This window comes from Notechis scutatus, chromosome 6 (assembly GCF_049901735.1).
Source record: "Notechis scutatus isolate UNSWTSFEM ecotype Mainland chromosome 6, rNotScu1.2, whole genome shotgun sequence".
Lineage (NCBI taxonomy): Eukaryota > Metazoa > Chordata > Lepidosauria > Squamata > Elapidae > Notechis > Notechis scutatus.
The window spans coordinates 62570267-62595630 of record NC_142014.1 but is presented as its reverse complement, the minus strand read 5'-3'; the positions used below and the strand labels follow the sequence as shown (position 1 = coordinate 62595630).

Below are 25364 nucleotides of genomic sequence, written 5' to 3'. Positions count from 1 at the left end.
GGTGGGTATTCAGCAGGTTCTGACCGGTTCTGCAGAACCGGTAGTGGATATTCTAAAGAACTGGCAGTGGAAATTTTGAGTAGTTCAGAGAACCGGCAAATACCACCTCTGACTGGCCCTGCCCCCATCTATTCTCTGCCTCCTAAGTCCCAGCTGATCGGCTGGGTCTTCTTTTGTTGCCCTGCACAGGAGAATGGAGCTAGAAAGCAGCTTAGTGGGGTGGGGAGGGAATGGGGATTTTGCAGTATCCTTCCCCCAGGAGTGGGATGGGAATGGAGATTTTACAGTACCCTTCCCCTGCCATGCCCACCAAGCCACGCCCACAGAACCGGTAGTAAAAAAAAATGAATCCCACCACTGAATAGCTTACATAAGAAAATAATGTTAAAAGCATGAGTTGAGGCTGAAATTCTTTATTTAAATTATATTGACTAAAGAATAAGTCCTTTTGAATTTAGGGAAACTCACTTAGGAGAACACACTTTCTTTGTGGTTGCAGGTGCCTAAATCCATCTGATCTCATTACTTGTACTAAAGCAGACATCTAAACCAACCAAAGTACCATCTCATCTTTCCATAGAGGAGATCCAATCATGGACAAAGATTGTTCCATATTATCCTCACAAAACCATCTGGGGTAGCTTAGTGCAAGTCATTCATCCTAGGGTTATCACTAAAGGCCTGGTACTTTAGACCAGAGGGGAAGACCAAAAAGCAGGATTCCAGCACCCTTAAAAACATTATAGAAAATGGTGTTTTCTGTAAAATAGTATTTTATGCAAAAGTACTCTGTTGAAATCATCTTTTCTATGAAAGGCAAGGGTGTCTAACCTTGGCAACTTTAAGTCTTGTGGACTTAAACAACCAGAATTCCCCATACCGGCTTGGGAATTCTGGGAGTTGGAGTCCACAAGTCTTAAAGTTGCGAAAGTTGGACACCCCTGATGTAAGATGTATAGGAGTCCTATCCATTTCCCAATTTGGTCACCGTAGATGCAGATTAAAATTGTACATTTGGGATTACTTACATTAAGTAAAAAAAAAATACTATAATACTGAATTATAGATAAGATTTGCTTCTATTTGTTTCTAACTTCTATATTCTTTTTCTTCTGTTTGTTTCTAACATTTATTTAGAAAATGAAACTTTAATCATGTTCGTTTTCAGTTGTAGCTTATTTCTTTTTTATATATTCTATTTCTGTCTCTCTTTCTTTTACTCACATTAGCCAACTCTGTTTAAACCTATGCATTAAATGTACTCCATTTCTAAACATATTTCGCTTTTGCATTGAATGCTATATTTTCTTCTGTACCTCACACATTAAGGTGTCTGTATGTCTCTTAGTGGATGATTTAGTCTAAAACTAAATGGTGTTATGATTACTTTTCACTCATATGTTCATTTAATTAAATTCTGCCATTATTACACGCAGCATGCTATAAAAGTACCATCAGTGTAATGTTTAAAAGGCCATTTTTGTTTCTTTTCTTTGACTTCTTTCCACAAAACGTAATCACCGAACCAGTAGTAACACCGGTTGAATCCCACCCCTGGCTGAGAGGCTGGGTGGGAGGTGGAGGTGGGATTGTGGCAAAAGAAATGAAACTAGAAAGAAAATAGAAGAATGAAGTGGAGTTTAGGAAGGGAGTCAGTCCCTCAGAAGAAAGATAAAAAGGCATGCAAAGATTAATAGATACATGAACATCAGGAGAAGAGAAATTTAAAAAGGGGATGATTGAATGGAGAGTGAAAGTAATGGAAGAGAAAGAAAGAGAAAATGGGGAAATGGGGAAGTGAGGGGAGAGAAGAAGAGACAGAATAACTAAAGGAGATACAAGTTTCCTTTCAAGTTGGCAACAAGACTCAAGTGGAAGGAGACACTATGCTGCTATTATATCAAATGGGAAAGTTAAAACCCACTTCCAAAGTCTATTTCATGGGTAGAAGAAATAGCAATTTAGACTTATATACCACCCCATAGTTCACTACAGAACTCTTTGGCAGTTTTTATAATGTCAGCATTATTTGCATTTTGCTCCCAGAAATCTGGGTCCTGATTTTACCAACCTTGGAAGGATGGAAGGCTGAGTCATCCTTGAACCTCACAAGGATTGAACTCCAGACTGTGGGCAGAGTTTGCCTGCAATATTGTACTTAACCACTTAATCACTGTGCCATCATTACTTCACTGGATAATGAAGTAATCCAAGGCAGTGTAAGAACTACTTCTTAATTCAGATCCTATCCACCATATCATTTTTCCTTCTACCTCTCCTTCACAAGAAGCTCAGATCTGCTTCTCTGAAACCAAAGTTGGGGAAAACAAGAGGGAAAGCATTCCTCCAAGCAATCAGTCCCAGCTGCTAATCATACCACCCAAAGATGATGAGCAAATTAAAAGCACCGGAGCTTTCCTTCCAAATCTCAGAGCAAGTTTCTATGAGTATCTGACCTCATAGAATCAGAAAAATTGTTTGATTATATTCTCAGGGGAATTCAAAGGGAGATTGGATAGAAATAGAAACTGGGAAGTGGGGGGAAAAAAACTAAGCTGTCATGTTCCTTCTATTTGCCATTGGTCTCAGAATGTAAAAAGCCCAAGGAGACATGTCATCTCAAACCTGGGATTTCAAAAATGCTTGCATGATTTTTTCCAATTGCTGAGTAATAGTGCTTTTCCACCCCTTTTAAGTGACCCTGAAATTAACTCCTGGCCAATCCTTTTCTGTCCTCTATTATCCATGTTCTGACTCATAGCCTAATAGTTCTGTCACATGCAGGCAAGAGGTAGGCTGATCTTCCAGCTTTGTTGTCCTCTCTCTTCATTATGAAGTCTATAAAGACTTCGTGTTCCTGAGATCTTCTTCTTTTGTTCAGTTATAATTGGCAATGAATAAGTTTCTAAAAACCTCACAGGCACAACAATTAGCCAAGTCTCAATCAGCAATTCTAGTCAGGATTTTTTTCTATGTGATCTTTTTATACGGGCAATAAATGCAAACCAGGTTCCCACATAAGGAAGCAGGGATAGAGATCAAGTGGTTTTTACTGCTATACTATTTCAATCTTGGCCGAACCAAACAAGGCCTGCCAGCTGAGCAGTCTAGCATAGTTGTGCAGTTCTTCCAAGCCACTGGTTAAATTTATCAGTTGCCGCCATATGTCACTTCTACCAAAATGACAATATGTGCTCATAGATATATTTATGGCACAAAGCTATTTGTGACTAGAACAGAGTTAGCAAAGATACATGTATTCCAAACTGCATCACTTTTGTGCAAATTTGAAAGGTTGCTAGCCTGCCATCATAAATTGTCTTAAAAAGACAATTGAATTTAAAAAAAAACTGATCAGAAATGGGAAAGGATTGACTGTCTGTACCAATCTGAAAAAGTCAAGAGGTACTTCATTAAACCAATTGTTAGTCACCTAATTTTTTTATTAAAAATCCATGGCAAAGTAGAACAGATTTTATTCAGTTTGTGGTAATCACTGGATGGTACCAACTTAAGGGAGAAGATATAACTGGTGTAGGTTAAAATTTTGCTCTAAGATAAACATCTTAAAATTACAGAGGCGGCAGTCAAAAGGTCAAAAATGGCTGTGCAAACAAAGCTTTTTAATGCATATCAATTAGTTTGAGTGTTAACTGTTTTACTATTTGTCCATTTATTTGTTAAATTGTTTTATTTAATGGCAAACTTTAGATTATATTTGTAATATATTTGTGAATATATACAGTATGTGTATGTATGCCACTGGGTATATTGTGTATAATACGTCTTCGTGTTGGTATTCATATGTGTGTATCAACGAATAATAGCTTCATTTCAGGATGAATTGAAAACAACATTATGGGCACAAAAGATAATAGGAACATTTGCAGTATGATTGCAGGTAGGAACATGGACTGGTTTCTGTTATATTTAATTTTAAAGAAAGGTTAAATATTCACAATGTTTGTAACATTAATACAGTGGAAACTCAGATCGTGACCGTAATCCATTCCAGGACTACGGTAGCAACCCGAATTGCTCATGACCAGAAGCACGACCGCCTGCACATGCATGGATCAAAAAAGCCCAAAAAAATTGATGCCGAAAGGGAAATCGCTACGGCAGGGGAAATTGCCACAGAAATTTTCAGGTTTGCTTGGTCACCACCCCAAGATCTGTTTGCAACCAGAAGCAAAACAGAAGCAAAAATTCTGGTCATCACCCAATTTGGTCGTGAACAGAAGCATTCACAACCCAAGGTTCCACTGTATCTGAAATTGTAATTAATATTGATAGAATATCCACTTATCTATAGTTGTTATTCTAAGGCATTGAAATAACAGAATATTAAGAATTTAGGTATATTATATAAATATTATTGTATTGAAATATGCTGAATTAAAACTGAGAAGAAAGAGTAATAAACAGTATATATGGCTAGCATTAATAACAATTAAAGGATTGACATGCTTCTATATTAATACTTTATAGATATATTTCTAGTTTATTCGAATGTCACTCAATTACTATTCTGTATTTTTCATTATATTAGCAACATATTGTGGTTGTTTACCATATCCTCTAGTTGCCATACATCTATAAAATGTTTAATTTTTTTTTATATTGATGATGTTGGGTGTGTACTCTAGTTGGTCTTTTTTTTATTATGTTGAAAGTGTTGGGTTGCATGCATGAGAGTGTTTCTGGTGTTGCAATACAACTTCCGCTATGAGTCTTGAAAGCAGTGGTTCCCTTTGTTGATAGGTTTGTCCATCGATCTGAAAATACGTGGTTCGGCAGAGGTTACTAAGATCCATGATTCTAGGTGTTTCAATCTTGGTATATTTGGCTAGGCTGGCTAGGCTGTGCAGCGGTATTGTCATGGATTCTTTGGCTAATTCTGGGTCTAGGGCAGAGGTGGTATTCAGCAGGTTCTGACTAGTTCTGGAGAACTGGTAGTGGAAATTTTGAGTATTCAGAGAACTGGCAAATACCACCTCTGACTGGAGATTTTACAGTATCCTTCCCTTGCCACGCCCACCAAACCATGCCCACAGAACCGGTAGTAAAAAAAAATTGAATCCCACCACTGCTTTAGGGATGTGAAAATGGCTGTGGCATCAAATGACGAGACCATGATTAGTTTGGGTAATGAAACAGCTGCAAGAAAGCAACCAAACTCAGAGAGTACCAAGGATCTATCATCAATGCATTTTTTATTAGTCTAATTTAAAATGCTGGCTCTGCTTTTTTATTATCTGTCCTATTGCTCACTCTTTTTTAAAAAAGTTTTACTTAGTTTTGATTTGTTTTATTATAACACTTTACACTGTCCACTGTCTTGAATGCTTTTTTATAATGAAAGAAAAGAATATCAGAAATCTGTAAAAAAGAAAAACCTGCAAGTGAACTCTCCAGAGGTTGAATCCTAGATTTTAGGCAATGCAAAACATGTGCCTCAAGACATGAATTGTATGTTACAGATGTATTTCATTGATTTATATCTGTATCACATATTTCTTCTCTTCCCTTTCTGCCTTCATTTGCAATCATTATTTCAATGTAGGTAACATTCCAATGCATATATCTGTTTATTTGTTTAAGCTAAGAACAACATTTTGAGCCATGTAAAATCTGATACAACCTGTCCAACGTAGCATCTTTCAAGTGCGTTGAGTTGGGATCTGCAACCCTCTAAATTGTAGATGGGATTCCCTGAGGTTGAAATTACAGCATTACACCATATTGAGGAACACTAATTGCAATTTGATCTGCGCACTAATTCAAGAAGTTGATTTGCTTGGAAATATCCAAACAAAATCTTCAAGGATTGGTACCATGGGCATTCATACAGCTTTGTGCTGAGGAATGTAAATCTATTGTGTTTGGCCGTCTTTTGAAAGCCAACAATTTATTTAATAGAAAGAGAAGAAAAGGGCTTAATTTGTTAACATACAGGGATAAGGACAAAAACAAGGACAAATGTTTGATGTAATTAATCTTGTTCAATAGATATTTCTTGTATTCATTTGTTTGTTTAGAAAATTTATTTGCCACCCATTTCGTACCCAACAACTCTGAATGGCTTATAGCATAAAACATTAAAGCAGACAAGACATTAAAGATATCTGTTTCTATCCAAGATAGGCCACCAAAGAGGTGAACTGTATGTGTTTGTGTCAAAGGATAGAGATTCTCCCAGCCATTCAACTCATAGACAAACGATGAAACAGCCATCCCTGCAGTTTACTCATGAGGGGCTGCTCTGCAGAATCATATGGGCTATCTCAAGAATATGTTCTAACTCTGGATCCTGTCATACATGTTTGGAATTTGATCTGTTCTGTGCTGGTCAACACTGCATAGAAAAACTTCAATTATATAGGCTCAGTTTAGTCACTGCATGAGAGCGGTATGGTGGCCTACTAGTAAAGATGTTCACCTCCCACTCAGACAGTTGAGAGTTCAATCCTAGATACAGTGGTGGGATTCAAAATTTTTTACTACCGATTCTGTGGGCGTGGCTTGGTAGGCATGGTGTGGTTTGGTGGGCGTGGCAAGGGAAGGGTACTGCAAAATCCCCATTCCCTCCCCACCCCACTAACCTGCTTTCCAGCTCCATTCTCCTGTGCAGGGCAACAAAAGAAGACCCAGCTGATCAGCTGGGACTTGGAAGACAGAGAATAGATGGGGCGGGGCCAGTCAGAGGTGGTATTTGCTGGTTCTCTGAACTATTCAAAATTTCTGCTACCGGTTCTCCAGAACTGGTCAGAACCTCTGCCTAGTTAGCAGCAGATGTTTCTCTCTGCTAGGGCACAAAGAAAAAATATTTGCTGTGAACTCTGCGTAGGTATCAGGAAGGGTATCCAGCAAGTAAATGCTTAGCTCCATCCAGTCTCCCTGACTCTATCTGAAACAGGGACCACAGAGTCATAAAAAGGGAGTTTAGTCACTGCATGAAGGGCAAGAAGTTAAGAATGTGCATCATCCCCCATTTTCAATCTTGACATAGCGAATCATCACATTTTAAACATGCAAAAATGAAGCATGAATTGATACTCTAAAAGCATCCTGTGATTTTGGCCTCTATATCAGGGGTGTCAAACTCAAGGCCCGTGGGTCAGATCAAGTCCACGATGTGGTTGGATTCAACCTGCAGGGCCATCCTGGAAAATGTAAGGAGCCAGCCCGTGTTGCTTCTGCCCAGTCTACTCAGCGCGAAGAGGAAACATCAGGCCAGCATGGCTTCGGCCCGGTCTACCCAGTGTGAAGAGGAAACATGCCAGCAATTTGGGGAGTGGCATCAAGCTGGCCACACCCACCCAGTTGGCCACACAGCCCTGGTGTGGCCCTCAATGAAATTGAGTTTGACACCCTTGCTCTATATCCTTTTTCTACATATACGTATACCTGACCATCACATTATTCCCATTTCAAAATAACTACTGTGCACAAAGCATGGAAACCAAGTAAGAAATTATTATCAAATCTATCAATAGTAATCCATTTCTTTTAAAAAATTAATATCAAATAGGAATAGGAAGAAATTATAGTTAAATCTAATTGATATTAACACCATTCACTATATTTCTCCATAACTTTCTATCTTGTAAAACACAGGTGTCAAACTCGGAGCATCACTTTGCCATCATGTGATGTTTTGCAACATTTTTCCCATTCGTGGAGCTGGGGTAGGTGTGCGTGACTGGCCTGCAGGCCACCAGTTTGACACCCCTGTTGTAAAGCATCTTTGCTTCCACCACTTCCACACATTGATTCAAAGATTATTTTATAACATTCTTGCCTCTTTTGGAGCCTTTTATTAACTTTCTCAGCCTTCCCTTCCCTTTCAATCCTTGCACAAGCTCATCCTGCATAAACTTGCTTTGCAATTCAATTCTCATTGATTTCTCTCTCTCTCTCTCTCTCTCTGACCAAACAACTTTAATTTATTTCTTTCCTCTTGGTAACTCACATTTGTATTTCATCCCTGTTTCTTAAAAGCCATTCATTCTTGGTCTTGGCCTTATTTTTTTTAACCACATGCATTTTTTAAGTACCCAATCTCAATGCATTTTCATTTACTTTTATGTTTTCTCAACCCATCCTTGGCTTTCACATAGCACAGTGGACAGAAGCATGCTCTTATGCATAGCCATTTTCATAGCTTTTGAAATTCATTCATTTCTACAACAGACCTCATGCCGTCAACTATTTTACTATCAGCATTTGCAGATCTTAAGGTTTCTCCATCCATTCTCCTATTTCAGCAAACATTCTACCAAGATATACAAATTCATCTACCTGCTCCATTTTTTCTCCATTTATTTATAACTTGCAATCATTCACTCCATTTGCCTTGTCAAACACAATTACCTTGGACTTTGATACATTAATCCTCAGGTGCACACTCCCTGCAGCATCATTAAATATAACAGTCACTGAAAATTATTAAAGTTCTCGGCCAACAACATGCTGTCATCTGCACAAGGAAGTATGTACATATTTACAAATCAGGTTAAACACATATCTCTTCAATATATGTGTACAAATGATACATTTCAATTGTTACCGTAAATTCCTTATACATTTATCCATCAATACATTAAATAATCACTGCACATGGTTGTCTTACTCCCTGTTGTTTAAAATGGCATTTATCCTCATAATGCCTTATTTCCATCATGCATTATTCTTATCACATTCAAATAACCAGACTCCAACTTAATATCGATTGGATACGTTCCATAACTCAAGCCATTCATTTTTATATATTCTCTCTAAAACCATTTTAAATATTTATAGATTAGTTGAAAGATAATCAAAAAATATAATAATTTATACTATTGTTGTTGTTTAATATAGAAGAACTTCTGGGAAATTCGCAGCTATGAAATATATCCAACGAACAAACTTTTTTTGCAGCTTGCCTCTTGAACTTGAACTGTGCACCATAAATCAATATTTTTGTTACATCCACATCACAACAAATTGTTCTCCCATGTTTCTTTTTCCAATACAACGTCCTACTTTTTGCAGACCTCTTTCAATTCCATCATAAGGAACCACCTTCAGCCAGAAGATGCCATGACTTCCAACTACAATGGATTAAGGAAAAACATAGTCAACATCCATGCAAAGCAAAATAGATAGGTGCTGTCAAAAGATGTGGTTAAAACTGGGAGAGTTAAAGAACTCTGGATCCTCTTAAAAATCTTCACCTCTAACTTATACTGTTCTGTGCTCATAAAGACTGCACAGAAATACTGAAGTTATACAGGTTCAGTCTAACCCATTGCATGAAGGGCTAGGAAGGTAAACCATGTATCATCATCACATAATGAATCATTCTAAGCACGCATAAAACAAAGTATGAGTTGATTACCTATATGAATTGTAATTGATGAGCCAGCTAATCAAAGTACCCATGAATAAAATCATAATTTGGAATATTAAAAACTTGTAATCATCTTCTAAAAGCTGGAGAGAATAATTTCACATTCAAGAAATATATTTTTTTTAAAAAAAAGAGATTTGTTTTACATTGCCATAATGCAAAAATCTTCTTTCTAAAGAAGGGATCTTCTACTTCTTTGTCCATCTTCTACTTCTGCTTCTAATGCTTATCAAGGTGAATATTGTTCCAAAGGACCCTCTGTTCTCATAGTTAAAGAATGGCACGATAGCTATTTCATTAGAAGCAAACTCCCACTCCCTTCTAGCATCCGTTGATGTTACCTAGGTTGGTAAGGAGACATCTGCAAGAAAACCACCAAGGTCAGAGAGCACCAAGGAGACAATGGTTCAACCCTGAACTACACATATTCTGTTCTATAAATACTGTTCTACCATGCCTGAAATGAGGATGGAATGTAAATTAGGAGACTATAGTTTCACCATTAGAATGAGAGATATTTTTTTTAAATGCAGTCTGAGACACATGAACAACGATTACACTTTTTAAACGAAGAAAGAGAACAGTTAAGTCGGTGATATTTCCTCTTTAGCCCTGAGAGGGAGAGATGCTGGTGAATGAGAGAACAGTTCTTCTGCAGTGAGGAAAATAGGTCACTGTGCCAGTGAAAAGGGCTGGTGTTTGAGAAAGAGACAGGCTTACAAAAAAAAAAAAAGAATCCACAACTGAAAAGCAAGTTTTTCTATTCAAGGATGGGCAAATTTATCCAGTTCGGTTTTGTTAGGGTTACTCATCTTCAGTTTAAGCGGGGGGGGGGGGTAGATAAGGGTTATACATATGCACAGGTAGACAACTTCCAAAGTTGGAGCACAGGCTTTGTACTGATCATCAACCGCAGGAATAAGATTAGTTTGTGGAATGGCCAAAAAACCTGTTTGTTGCTGTTTTGAGGAGGAGGAGATTGCTGAAACATGGCACATGATTCTACAGTGAATCACCCTTCTATTAAGTCACTAAACGTAATCCTGACAGAGACAGTGAGGACTTGCGTTCCTTCTCATTGATTTGTTTCCACTCTTCCTCTCCTCACTCCATCTTAGTTTGATTCTTCGGACAGCTACTTTTTTTGAAGAGAGTTACTCTAGGTTACATTGTGCTATCTCTAATGGAATTCAAAGTTTAATTCATAAAGTGGCTACTCTTGACCTCTGGCCACATTGCCACCCACTCTGCCACCCCCTTCTTTTCCTGTTGCCATGGAAATGAATAGCGGGCTAAAAAAAAATGGGAGCAAATGAAGTCTAAAGCTTTTCACAAAACCCCAGAGAGAAAGATGAATGAAACTCATTCATCACAGAGTAAGAGACCCAGTTAAAAAATTCTGCTGGAAGAACCAGCGATAAGAGAAAGGAAAGGAGAAAGAAACAGAGGGAAGGATGAAAAGATTACTTCATGCAGGAAGATATATGATCTGAGAAGAAAACACAGTAATGATAAAATATAGTCCACAGTCAAAACTGAGGGCTTTTTTCCCCCAATAACACCAACAGCAATCCTTTAATTTCCCTGATGTTTTAGTTTATTTTCCAATATCTCAGAATGTTTGCATAAGAGGGTTATTTTATGATAAACCTAAATGAGCATTTGGAGCATTCAAAACATTTCAGAAAAGACTGAGCAGAAATGAAGATCTGGCCTCTTTCCAAATTTCTTCTACTTTAAATCTCCTACTCCTTTCTGATCCATCTAGTTTATTCTCAAGAAATATGGAATAAAGCAATAATACACTATGATACAATAATAAAATAGGGAACTTAGTAAAAGAAATAGAAGACAGAGAACTAGATCACATTGGGGAAAATGATTTATTGATTGATTGATCAAATTTGCCTGCCCATCTCGCAAAAGTAACTGGGCAGCTACAACAATCCAATAAAACAATAAATACAAAACAACTGTTTTTTTAAATCATTAAATAATTATTAAAAAATTAAAGAGCTATAAAAGCAAAACTAAACAGGAAAATAAAAATAATAAACAGAGAGCTAGCAATAATAATGGAGTTGCCTCCCAAATTTACCCATCCTTTGCTGGTATAGCCAGTTCTTGAGGGACCTTTCTTCTACTTGGCACTGGTGCATAGCCACTACAGCAGTTGTTTGTATTGTATTTTTTTTTATTGTCAGTCATGAAGATTTTCTAGGATTTTCCATCTTAAAAATCCACTTTGATTTGAGTGGTTTGGGAATACTTCTTGCAGCACTGCTGAAAACTCTCAAGAAGCATATCCTAGCTTTATGTTTAAAGAAAGAACCCCTTGATTAAACCTTCCATGGAGATTTTCAAACAGCTGCCCAACTCAGTCATGAAAGCTGCACATACCTTGTAACCAGACAGCCTCTTGAAATCAAATCTTTGGTATAAATAAGTATCAAAACTTATGCAGGTAGAAAAAGTCCCGTTATGAAATGAAATTGGATATCCAACTCAAGTGATGTTAATGAAAAGGAGCAACTTAGGCAAGAAGAATGTAAATTGGAGATTTAAAGGAGGCCTAGGAGCAAATGTGAAGACTAAAGAGGTAAATGAAGGCTGACAAGCCATAAGGAATTCTTTAACAGCATCCAAAAAAAAAAAAAGAACTCTCAGGACAGAATTGGTGGACCTGCTATACTACCAGGGTACAATCAAAGCACAAAGAGACTGTCAAGAAACAAACAAAAAAATCTCTGTTTGCTACAACTGTTTTTGCAAAAGAGAAAAAGCTTAACCTGAAGTTGAGACATGTGAGAAAGTCTAGAACCATTTGATGCTGTCCTGTAAACACTGCTTGTACACTGCTTAAGTGTAAACAAACACACACACACACACACACACAGAGGTATCTTAATTTATGATTGTTCATTTAACAATTGTTTAAAGTTACAACTACCTTGGAAAAAGTGACAGTTGTTGGGAGTGGTCTTGCAGGCTCTTTTTGGGGGCCATTTACTATTAGCTTGTTTGGCAATTCCTTGATGGGATATTGTTTACTTCATCAAGAACAATGATAAAGTGAACCCACAATGATGGGACAAACCGCTAGAAAATAAATAGAGAGCAAACTTTACTCTTTACTAGCACTGATGATGTTAATGTTACCTATCTTGGGTAGTGAAACATCTGCAAGAAAACAACCAAGCTCAGAGAGAACCAAGGACTTCTCATTTCAACCCTGAACTACAAATATTCTCCTTTATTGATCTGATGTCCTCAAACTCCATCACATCAACTCGCCAGGCTGCTCCAGGTGAGGGGTGAGCACTGTGTAGGCACTCTCTTTATCCTCCCACAGCTGCCAGACAACTGAAAGAGTGCATGGCGACTGCCAGAGCTGAACCTGACTCAGCTTCTTCTCCTGCCCCAGGGCATGCTTATTTATACTTGATTTCTGATTTCTGATTGATCTCACACATGCCAGGCGGGGAGAGCCAAAGGGCAGGCTTCCGCTAAAGCCAAGGCACATCACTCATTTGACAAATACTCCCAATAGACTGGTTAGTAGGCAAAATAAACTCTGCACCAGAAAAGCTTGAGCTCTATGGTTAGTTTGTAAGAAGGAAATTGGGCCGATCTGTATAAGCTAAAGATCAGTAGTAGAAAAGAAACTTTGCTATCAGGATTTGAGTCCTGGCATCTCCAATTACAAATAAGCAATCATAATGCTCAGCTTCCGTGAAAACTACAATTGTTTAAGCCTGGATAGCTCTGTGATATGGCTCTTTTCCAGATTATTTTTGACCAAACTGGGAAATGCATTGTGTTGACATGAAAAATAACCGTGGTATGGAGGCCTCCAATTTGACCTCAGACTTCCAACGATACCAAATGTCATAAGAATGAATCACATTCCTCCCATGCAAAATGGGATCAACCTCTAATTGGGCTGAGCCAAGTTTGGTGGCAGCAGACTGCCCAGCAAATATTCCATTTATCATGCAACTCCAAAAACTATTATTTAGAATGTTAAAGAGAAACTGTGACCATTACTGTCCTGCATTCCATCAGATACAGAGAGTCACAAAGATAACTTTGAATGAAATAGCCAAGAACTGTTACATAAGCAAAGTGGGCTTAAGTTCTGGGAAACAAGATAATTTGGAAGAGACTCTCCAATTTCCTGGATTATAAGAATATGGGGAGCACCACAGAATCATTCTTACAATTATAATCATTCTTATGACCTGTTACTAGAGCCTATATCCATCAAGTATAGCTCTAATCTTCTAGTGGAGCCAGTTTTCTGAACTGATCTACCATGTAGGGCTAACGGTTGATGAAGTAAAAAATTTAAATGCAATACTCTAGGAACGCTCCATGGTGAGGAGCAATTGTACTATGGTAAGTAATGTTACTCTTTTCTGACCCAATATGCTAAGATTTTTTTTTTTTTTTTTTTAAAGGCAGTCAGCGAGAATATAGAACATAGTACATCAGAATTGTAAGGGACTTTCAATTCCAACCCCTGGCTCAAACCATTTCAGACAAATGATTGTCCAGTCTCTTAAAAGCCTCCAATGTTGGACCACCCACAACTTCTAAAGGCAAGCTGTTCCACTGTTTGATTGTTCTTAGTGTCAGTAATTTTCTTCTTTAGTTCTAGGTTGCTTCTCTCCTTGGTTAGTTTCCATCTGTTGTTTCTTGCCTTGCCTTCTGGTGCTTTGGAAAATAAAGCAGCCCCTCAAATACTGGAATACTGCTATTGGAACACTGCTATCATGTCATCCCTAGTTCTTCTTTTTAGTAGAGTAGACCTACTCAATTCCTGCAACTGTTCTTCATGTGTTTTAGCCTCCAGGCTCCAGGTCATCAGGATATAGGTATATCACTACACATATGGAACCAGTTCAACTAATTCAGGGGATGGAAGGGAACGAAGTAGTAACTGGGGTGGCTAGCCCACATAGAATAGTGATTCCCATAAACAGGCCTACTAACTCTGAAAGGAATTATATCAAGAATTCTGAAGTCTTCCCTTGGGGAACAGTAATAGACAATTGAGAAAGTAAAGTGCTATAGAACTGAGTACTTTGGTTTCTGTTCTATATTAATGCATTTTCGAACACCCATTTGGTTTCCTGACCACCCTTCCTACAATTAAAAAGAGCTTTGTAAAGAAAGATGTCTGCACTTCAGTCTCTGGAGAACTCCAAAGAAGAAAATTCAACAAAATACAGGAAGTCCTGGACTTACGACCATAATTGAGCCCGAAATATCTGTTGCTAAGTGAGACATTTAAGTGAGCTTTGCCTCATTCTACTACCTTTCTTGCCCCAGTTGTTAAGTGAATCATTGCAGTTGTTAAGTTAGTAACACAGTTGTTAAGTGAATCTGGTTTCCCCATTGAAGTTGCTTGTCAGAAGGTTGCAAATATGACCCCAAGGTACTGCAACCGTCATAAATGTGAACCAGTTGCCAAGCATCCAAATTTTGATCACATGACCATGGGGAAACTGCAATGGTCATAAGTGGGGGAAATGGTCATAAGTCACTTTTTTCAATGCCATTTTAACTTTGAGCGGTCACTAAATGAACTATTGTAAGTTCAGGACTACCTGGATTAGAGCAATTTTCTAAATTCAACCTCCTCTTCTTTCTCTAGGAAGGGAGAATAAGAGGTCCCTGTTTTCCCACAGTAGCAAGGAAGGGCCAAAGGGGATCTAAATTTAAAAAACAAACAAACATGAATAATGATTAATGTACAATTAGTGTTCTGGAGATGAGAGGCTTAAACCGTGAGGGTTTTTGTTGTTGTTCCTTGGTTGCTGCTTTGCTTTGCTCACCTTGATGTAATTCCCACTGCAGACTCAGATGCACCCAGCCAAGCTGTTAATGAAAATGAGAGAGCTCAGACACCAAATAAGGATACAGTTGTGACCTTTGGGAAAACAGCTATCCAAAACAAACAACTCAGTCAGGTAACCTAGGCTATCGGGAGCGAATCAGGACACCTCTGAAGCTTTCTGGTAGTAAGGGCAAGGGTTCTTCATACTCAAATACAGTGAGGGGCATGAAACACTCAAATAAGAAAAGAAGGGAAAATACTGATTTCTCTCTTTCTCTCTCTCTTTCTCTCCCGTGTGTGTGTGTGTAATTATAGAAAGTGAGAAATATAATCATTGTGACTTATTTTTTCAAAACACTTTCCAGAAGATTCTTTGCTTGTCATGATTTGAATGCATTGATATGTACAAAGTTAACAGGAAACATTGAAATTCTGAATCAGTGTATTGGCTCAACTAACCATTGCTCCAATGCCCTTTCTAGAATCCAGGCAGCTATTTCTCCATCTCTTTGTGGAAAGAAAGGGACTCAACATAGGGTTTTTAGTATGCCAAACATTTACTGACTGAGCTATGGCTCTTTTGTTCATAAATGTGCGGTACAGATGATTTGAAAAATTACAGCTTCATTATAGGATAAGCAAATTAAATGGAAAAATAAATATATGATCTGAAATGTTCATTTCTAGTCTTTTTTTTTCAGTTTTGTCCTTCCCAAACAAACATACTCTTTCAAAAATAAGAAAATATGTTCCTTTACTGCTGAGAACTATAGGAATTATTTTCAGTAGGCCCTACCTAGCTTCATTAATGTACATTAATGTAATCTAAAGTTCCTTATTAACCTTCATCACTCATCAGCTTTCTTTCTATACTGAAAGAAACTTACAGGAAAGCCCAAAGTTTCCTGAGTATTTTAGGAGAATATTGGAAACATGATGATTTTTTGTTTGAAAGCTGAGAGATTGGAAAAGATAATATTGATTATGAGCTGAACAGATGGGATACTTACTCATTCTACCGTCATGTTTCTGAATAAAGAGAAATGTTTTGTACAGGAGTTTGTCTTTCATATTTTAAAATAGGCCATTGTTACCCAACAAAGGAAAGTTGGCATCAGAAGAACAATTTTTCAACAATAGAACATCACTGTCTTAGTTGGTGCTTGCTTTTACTTGCTGGTTTCACTCACATAGCATATATAGTAGTTACAAACCTAACAGTTGCCTTTATATCACATGCTCAGTTTGGTAAATTCTAAGCTGGATTAATTTTTATGTCTATGGATTAAAAACTGTAGATTGTGCATATCCAGAAAATGGCTTAATTCCATTGCCAGGTTAAGTGTCCTTTGTAATGAAGTTCTCAAACTGGATCAAGACCAACCAGAAAATCACAGTGTTTGGAAGGGGAACACAATATTTTTAAAGAAGCTGTTCAGGACTTTCTCTTTGCTTTATCTGCACCAGCTGGTGCCACAATTTTGGGGCCTCTCTGCAATAATATTGATTGAAATTTAATTACTCAAAGGAATACATTAATTTCTTAGCCAGTCCTAACCCCATAACATAATTAGCCGATTTGGGACAAGAGGGATCCATACATTCATTCATCATTTTAGGGATCCCAACCTTTCGCGCCGCCCGGTTCGAGTCATGGCGCGCCATCTTTATGCGCACGGCGCTATAAAAGTGCGCACTGTGAGCTTTGGAAATGGCTCACCGAAAGTCACGCTCGCCATCTTTTATGAAACAGCGCTCGTGAGCTTTACCGAAAGCTCAGCAAGCGCTTTACCAAAAGATGGCGGCGCCCAAACTTTGACCCTGTTTAGAATAATGCTGTGTGAAGTGAATACCAAGGCAGAACAAATAAAGCTGCAAAAAGAAAAAAGAAACCCATCCAGGACATCTACGTATTTCTTCATTTTGCAAAAGCATCCCTTGAAGATTAAAAATGTTGATTGCAACAAGCAGCAAAGACAGTTGAAATGTCTGGCAGAACCAGACAGAAACAAATATCATAACAGGGGACAATGATTACATGGTGTACATGACCAGCATACACAGTTCTGGAGAATTTTTATTCTTGTTTGTTTGGCCTGACAAAGAATAGCTCAAAGCCACTATAGCAGATGCCACAACCACAGCTGTGATTTTTCCAGTTTGCAGACAATTACAAATGGCAACTATGCATCCCACATGTAGCCAATCTCCAGACACAATCCAGAATAGACACAAGGGAATCTACCACACGGTGGCTTATCTGTATTTTTCTGATTTTTTTCCTGAAACTTTAATAACCTCATTTTCCACTTATCTGAACATTGTGATATTTCAACAATTGCACAGTCATTTTGTGACACGTACAAGTTTGCCCCTTAGGTTATATGTGTACAGCAGAGCAAAGTTTGAGAAACGAATGTATTTAAAGTGATGTTATTTTCTGTGCATTTTTAACATTAGTTGGATGTAGTAATGGAAATCCTTATTCATAGCTGTGGCAACAATATTGGCATTTTTAATGCTCTGGTTCAGATTAGGGATTCACAGATCAGTAAAAAATTCCATTTTATTGTAATCATTTGCAGGACAGTTAATTGCTTCTTTAAAACTATGTTTTTAAAATATTTATGTCTATTTTCTTTGCAATTTCCCACTAACACATGGGGAATGAATCTGGAGAAATTGACCATGTATGGTAGATTGGGAGCAAGACAGAACACACATAGTGTCATACAGAAGATGAATAATTTTCTCAACATAAGTTTTCTTTCTTTCTTTCTTTCTTTCTTTCTTTCTTTCTTTCTTTCTTTCTTTCTTTCTTTCTTTCTTTCTTTCTTTCTTTCTTTCTTTTCCAGATGTAACCACCCTTCCTTCCCATTCCTTTTCAACTGAATCTGAGCAAATAAATGGGATTTTGTCCACTATTTTGGCAAAAGGAATGTTTGCAGTCTATTCAGTGCCAGGAGGGGCCCCTTTTTAATAAAATCTGTAAATCTACTCCAGTAGAAATCCACAGCAAATTTCTTCTTCATCCATAATTCAGGCAAATATTAAAGGTTGCAACTGGTTTTCCTTGTTTGGAAAGTGAAGGGGAAGTTTTAAAATTGAAGTGCTGCTTACAGCTGTCGCATCTCCAAAACTAAAGGATACCACCCTTACCCATCACTATTAAGTGGTGCCCCAATAAAACCAGGTTTAAAAAGCAGCTTCTAATTCATCAGATCCATTTATATGATGTACTATGGTTTTATCAGTGAGAGGTAAGTACTATTGAGTGGAAAGGTTTCATTTTGCTTTGTTTTCTCTGGGCATTTGGTGATTGTGTGTCAATTTAAAAAGTGGTTCTGGATTTATGTGACCTGTTATTTGGTGAGATCAGTCAGTGAGCTGATTCAGTTAGAATTAGAATAGAATGGAGCTGGAAGGGACCTTGGAGGTCTTCTAGTCCAGCCCCCTGCTCCAGCAGGAGAACCTATACTATTTCAAATAAGTGATTGTCCAGTTGCTTCTTAAAAACCATCAGGGATGGAGCGCCTATGATTTCTGAAGGCACTGCATTGCATCTGTGAAGTTCTTCAGACAGAGTGCTTAATCTATATCCTCACTGGATGGAGCTTTTGTCCCAAACCTCCCACAATTTCTAAGGAACTGAAGAAGCTTTTTGGATGAGAAGTGAAATGCTTTCAAAGGAAACAAAGAAAGCCTATTTGTGTTTGAAAAGCATCCCAAGACTTTACAGGTCCTTTAAAGGGAAAGCTGAATTGTGACCAGGGGTGAAAGTGATCAGAATTATGTCGATTTCTCCTTCTCTTGGTCAGGGGAGAAAGAGGTCTGCAAAATAACAGGCTATTTATATGGTTCTGGGGTTTTTCTCTCTCTCCATTTGTGCAAGGGCCAGTAATAATATTTTAGTTATTTCAGTAGTCCAGAACAATGCAGAACAGCTACTACAGTGAGTTGTAGTTTCTGCAACCTAAAAATTATTTTTATTTAGTTATTTAGGACTACTTCGATCTGTATATTGATTAAAGTATTGGCCAAGCAGCTGGTTTCAAATGGATGATGTCATATCATTCTACTTGTAGAACTCCCAATGAGATTCTTAATACAGGAGGAACAAGGAGGGCTTGACAGTAAAGCAGCTTCAACCCATTACCAATATCCAGAATTTCCTTTTCCTTTCTTTTTTTTCACAACCAGACTACGTGTTGAAAATATGAAGAAAAGTGATGGCAAGATTTACAAGCAGTCCTCATTTAGTGACCGTTTGCAATTACAACAGTGATGAAAAAGTAACTCTTTGAACATTCCTTGCATTGATGATCTTTGCAGATTAGTAAAGCAAAGGAAAACTAAAGTAAGGTCATAAACACAATTGTGGCTTCATTTAGAAACACTTAGCAACCATTTTATTTAACAACCAAGTTGCCATTCCCAATTGTGACTGATAAATTGTGCCTGTATTGCATTTTATTTGTAATGAAAGTAAAGAGTATTTTTGTTGGGCTAGTAATAGCAGACTGAACAACATATTTTGCAGGCATTCATTGGTCGTTTGAGAAAGCAGCAAATAGCTCACTGGGTTCTCCGTATGTTTTCAGCATTCCAAGGTCAACAGGAGGGAAATTATCAGTTTCAGACCAAAATAGAGCTAGCAATAGCGATAGCACTTAGACCTATATACCCCTTCCTAGTGTTTTACAGATCTCTCTAAGCCAGGCCTGTCAAACTGGCAGCCCATGGGCTGGATGTGTCATGCGCAGGCCATGCCCACTCAAGCTCCTCAAAGGCAAAAACAAATCACAATACATCACAATATATCACATGACATGATTTAGTTTGACACATGTATTCTAAGCAGTTTACAGAGTCAGCATACTGCCCCCGACAATCTGGGTCCTCATTTCACTGACTTCGGAAGGATGGAAGGCCAAGTCCACCTTGAGCCAGTCAGGATTGAACTGCTGGCAGTTGGCAGAGTTCGCCTACAATACTGCATTCTCACCACTGTGCCACCACAGCTCTGGTGATGCCATGTCAGACGGCTCTTATTTCAGATATATTTGCCTAGAATTTGATTCAGTCCATACTGAGGAGAAAGGAACCATAACTGAACTCAGTGGACTTTCTCTCTCAACAGACACATAGTAGGAATGTGTATATACACAGCTATATGCTAAACCAAAATGGTACTTCAGAGCCATTGGGGAATTCCTGCCGACAACACCTGTTTGCAACAGAGGACAGCCAAGGGATCCCAGTTGCATACCTTTGGCTTTGAATGTGAAGCATTAATCCTAATGTAGTATATAATCCTTAATTTATGGCCATCATTAACCCAGGAATTATGGTTATAAGTCATGGTAGTCGTTATGCAGGTCACCACATGACTACACCCAATGTTTTGTGGCAATCATTAAACTAACACTGTGATTGTTAAACAAATCTGTTTTCCCCAATGAGTGTTGTTTGCTGGAAACTGGACATAAATACAGGCAAATAGCAAAATAAAAATGGTGAAAATGACAGTCACATCACTGTGGGATGCTGCAAATGGCCATATATAGGACCTGGTTTACAAGCACCCAAAATTGATCACAGGGAGAGCGCAAGTATTGGAACTTCAGAAATGGGTAGCGAATAATTCTGGGGAGGTCCATCTTTAAGCAACTTTAAGATGTGTGGACTCCCAACTCCCAGAATTACTCAGTCACCCATTTGAGAGTCAGAGTCCGCACATCTAAAATTCACTAAAGTTAAAAAAATAAACATTGCCACAGATGCTTTGATGACTACATTGTATATTATACAAGGGCAATCAAGGATGATTTACTCTCAAACTAGGTTGTTTTAATACTGCTCTTCAACTGCTTCTAAAAATTTTTATTTTAAACTGTTAGCCATTTAACTCATGCCCTTTAATTCAATTAATTTAACTGGGTCCTTTTCTGTGTACTGAACCGAAGAGTCCTGAAAATGCTAATGATAAAGGAGTGTGTGAAAGTATCAAATGCATATGTGGCCTACTAATGATCCTCCTGTAAAATGGAACATTTTATAAAATATTTTTAAAATACAGGAAACGTTCACCTACAGAACAGGGGATGAAATAGTGAAAATATGCCATATTTATATAGTAGGGTATCTAGGAGAAAGCCGGAAAGGTGAATGACTATGAGGAAGCTTTTAAATCCTCTGTTCCCTGTGTGCAAGGACGATAAGATCAAAGGCAATTACACAAAAGATCTGGGTCGGAGCAAAGCGAGGCTGGGAAGTCCCAAGAGAAAGTATGTGACCTGGTTTCATATTCAGCTACACACTGACTGCTGTGTACTTTTCTTGAAAGGTAAGAAAGAGGCTTAAACTGAATCTCATCCAAGAAATGTATTTTGATAGCTGAATATACATTTCCTAGAATACACTTTTCTGGAAAAATAGTGTTTTTTTCACTGCCTTCGAAAAAAAAGTTCAATTTGTAGAATTTTCTTACTGTATTACTTAACCACCACCATCCACCTCTCTCTGTGTGTGTGTCTTTCTCTCTGTGTCTCTGTCTCTTTCTCTCTCTTTCTCTCTCTCTCTCTCTGTCTCTCTCTCTCTCTCTCTCTCTCTCTCACACACACACACACACACACACACACACACACTGACATACACAAAGGCTTCAGAATGGGCTGATTTTCAGATATTATCAAGAAAGCAAAATCAAAGCAAAAGCTGGGATGCCAAGCAGTTCTTACTAGAGTTCTTGCAATGAAACAGAATCTATGCTAGACTGAATACTGTGGCCATTATACAAGAAATCAGAGAACTTCTATTCTTCTCTCTCTGGAGGAGAAATTTGGTGACATTATCTCCACAATTTCATTATGCAATTTTGCAGAGGACAATTGTATAGGGCCTTTTGTAACATTAACAAATGAAACACTGTACTCATAAGTTGCATTAGATTCCACCCTGGATAATCACCTGCCTATAAATAAAACAACAACAACTAGACAACCTTGGCTTATCCATCACTAATCTCAAAAGAAGCTAAACAGAGTCGGATGGAGTTAAGACTTGTATGGGATAACATTCAAGGAAAGGATAACATTTGAGAGTCACCTTATTGGGGTGATGGGCGGCATATAAATTTTATAAATAAAATGAATGAATGAATGAATGAGCTATAAGCAAGACTGGGAAATCAAAACAACATTCCAGGATAAACGGTAAACTGCTTCATGTGTTGCCAAGAAAAATGACATTGTTATCTCTGTGAAAACACCAGTTGCTGAGCTCATTTTGACCTTATAGATAACATGAGCAAAAATGTGACATTACTGGAAATAAATTTTCCTTTTTTTTACAAAGTGTTTAAACTCTAGATCAAAATTATTAAATTGCAAATCAGTAGAATAGCAGAACAAGAATATATCAAAAACAATGACTGACAAATAATATAGTTTCCTATGTATCAAATCACTTAAAATAGAACAGAGATCTCAGCTGTTTTCTTTAACAAGAACAGAAAAGTATGAATAATGCTAATTTATAGGGTACCTGCTATTGCCATTGGTGATTTTTTTTTTTTTTGATGCTGTAGTAGAGCATTCACTCATGACCTCCTGATAGACTTATGTATTCTGAAATTGTGCATTTGTGGGCTATCAGTGCAAATCCTGCCTTCCTTCACAGCACTCCATCTAAACAGGTCAAATATTTGTGAACAGCTATGATATTTGCAATTAAGATTTACAATCCAGTTCAAACAGATTACAATTTCATTAGTCAAACACATCTCTCATAACTCAAATAAATTCATGAAATCAAGCTACTTTTGAGGAACCATCTTCCTTAAGCTTCCAGGAGAATGTGTATGTCTGGTATTCTTCATTTTTACATTTGTTCACTCCACACAAACATGAATTCCGATATCTTTCTGAGCCAAGATTCAGAAAACACCATGTAGAAAGTGTAAAATATCATGGATAACACAGAATAAATCTGTGGTCAGATCCATAAGGAATTCAGCACCTCCTATCATAATTCTGCATCTTTTAGCACTGTTGGCAAAGACGATGGTTGTTAATGCATGGAAAATTTATTTAATTCATACACTCAACATTAATAACCCATGGGTGATTTGCTAAGGATCAGAAATAATATTTGTGTAGGAATATGTGGTTCAGAAAACCAGTAATAAAAACATAAGATGTTTTCTATTAATACATCAAAAGGATGCTTCTTCCTTACAGTATTCCTACCCCGTTGCATTAAAATACCCTTTAAATTTATTTTATTTTAAATGCTATGAAGCAAATGATTTATGAACAATTACTTAACTACTTGGTAACAGTTTATAGAAGGAAGGAAAAAAAGAATTCTACCCGGATCAAGCAAAGGATATTTCAAGGTTAACATTCTCAGCAGATGGGAGATTTTGATGCTAATCACTTGTCCTGGTGATTGGGGTATTTCTTAACTCTGCCATTGTTTCTGGTCTCTGCGCCTTTGAAATGCAAGTGATTGGCCTTCTTTTGCCCTTCCTTCTCTTCTCCGTCCACACGATCCAGGCAGAAACTCAATACTTCCTTTCCATTTCACCCAGCTCCCTTATACTTTTGTAATATTTATCCATATTGATTTGTCACAATTTCCAAGTAATGCTATTAGCCAATAACTAAATGGGGTACTCTGCTGTTTCATCAAATCCACGCTTAGCTGAGATTGTGGAACCTGATCCATTATCCTATTAGCCTTCAGAAGTAATCTCCTGGGTGAGATTCACTGCCTACTTTTCACTCCTTCTATGACTGGCAAAGGAAAGAAAACTGTGCAGACCCAGCTAGAAATAAAAGCAGGAACAAAAGGCATTTTATCACAGAGATTTGAACTGAAGAAATATATACTACATGCCTATGTTGGGGAGGGAAAGGCAAAACACGTGCATATTCATAAGAATACTGATACCATTTTTATTTTATCAAATATATATGTAAATCTAGGTAGATATATTTTTATTGAATAACAAAATAACAGAGTTGGAAGGGACCTTGAAGATACAGCCTCCTGCTCAGGCAGAAAGCCCTATAAAACCATTACAGATGAATGGGTGTTCAATCTCTTCTTTAAAACTTCCAGTGTTGGAGCATTCATAACTTCTGGAACCAAGTCATTCTACTTCCATTTCTCCTAAGTTCTAGGTTGCTTCTTCTTGCTCAGTTTGAAGGGAAGAATTATACTCTAGCAGGTGTGTGTGTGTGTGTTTTGAATATTTGTGGAACTGGAGAATGAGATGCATGATCTCCAGGTCATTTCAGGAAATGCTGCAAAGCAAGCAAAACCTCTACAAAGAGTCTTCCCCCACCTCCCAGTTGTCTATCTGACATCTACTGTGCTTTAAATTGTAAATTCTGATTTGAGGATAGAGAAAATATGAAAAAGGGAAAAAAAACTCCCAAATGTTCCAACCATTTCATTCATTTTCAAAAGTACAGGTAGATCTTGACCTACGACCCCAATTGAGACCAGAATTTTGGTTTTAAGTTCAACGTGATTGTAAATAGAGTCATGGACCTGATTGTATTACAATTTTTCTGGTCATTGTGAAGTGAATCACTGTGGTTCAGTGAATTTTGTGGTTTTTTAAGTGAATCACGTAGTCATTAAGCAAATCCAGCTCCCTCAGTGAATTTTTTTTTACCAAAAATTAGCAAAAAAGTTGCAGATCACAATCACATGACCATAGGATGCTGCAACCAGTGGTAAATTTGAGACAATTGCCAAGTGCCCAAATAGTCATCACATAACAATGGCAGTATGCAATGGTCGTAAGTGTGAGTACAGGTCATAAAGCTCTTTTTCTGAAGCCAATCCTAACTTTGAACCATTGATAAACAAATGGTTGTATGTCAAGGACTACCTATAAGTCAGATATGTCTTGGGTAAATGGTAAAGGCTAGTAGATTTTGATCTTCTACTATTTAGAACATTGTGGATTTGATGGAGATGGGAAAAAATGGTCTTAGAAACATTTCCATTGTGATGACTTGAATTTTTGTTATATTCCACTCCCAAAAAACTACTTATTAGACCATAGATATTGTCTTAATCTTTTATCTGATATTCTCAACTGAAACA

The 25364-nt window shown here is 37.6% G+C and overlaps 1 protein-coding gene and 1 long non-coding RNA gene across 2 annotated transcripts in view; both read right to left on the bottom strand.

Moving 5' to 3' along the window:
* The window catches only part of PTN (pleiotrophin), a 102602-nt gene that overhangs the window by 71762 nt on the left and 5476 nt on the right, over positions 1 to 25364 (bottom strand). The window lies entirely within an intron of this gene.
* On the bottom strand, positions 7920 to 12732 carry LOC148130238 (uncharacterized). The gene is made up of 2 exons (XR_015750154.1): positions 11496 to 12732; positions 7920 to 9098 (listed from the first exon to the last, which is right to left on the bottom strand). It is a non-coding gene; the product is annotated as an uncharacterized LOC148130238 (long non-coding RNA).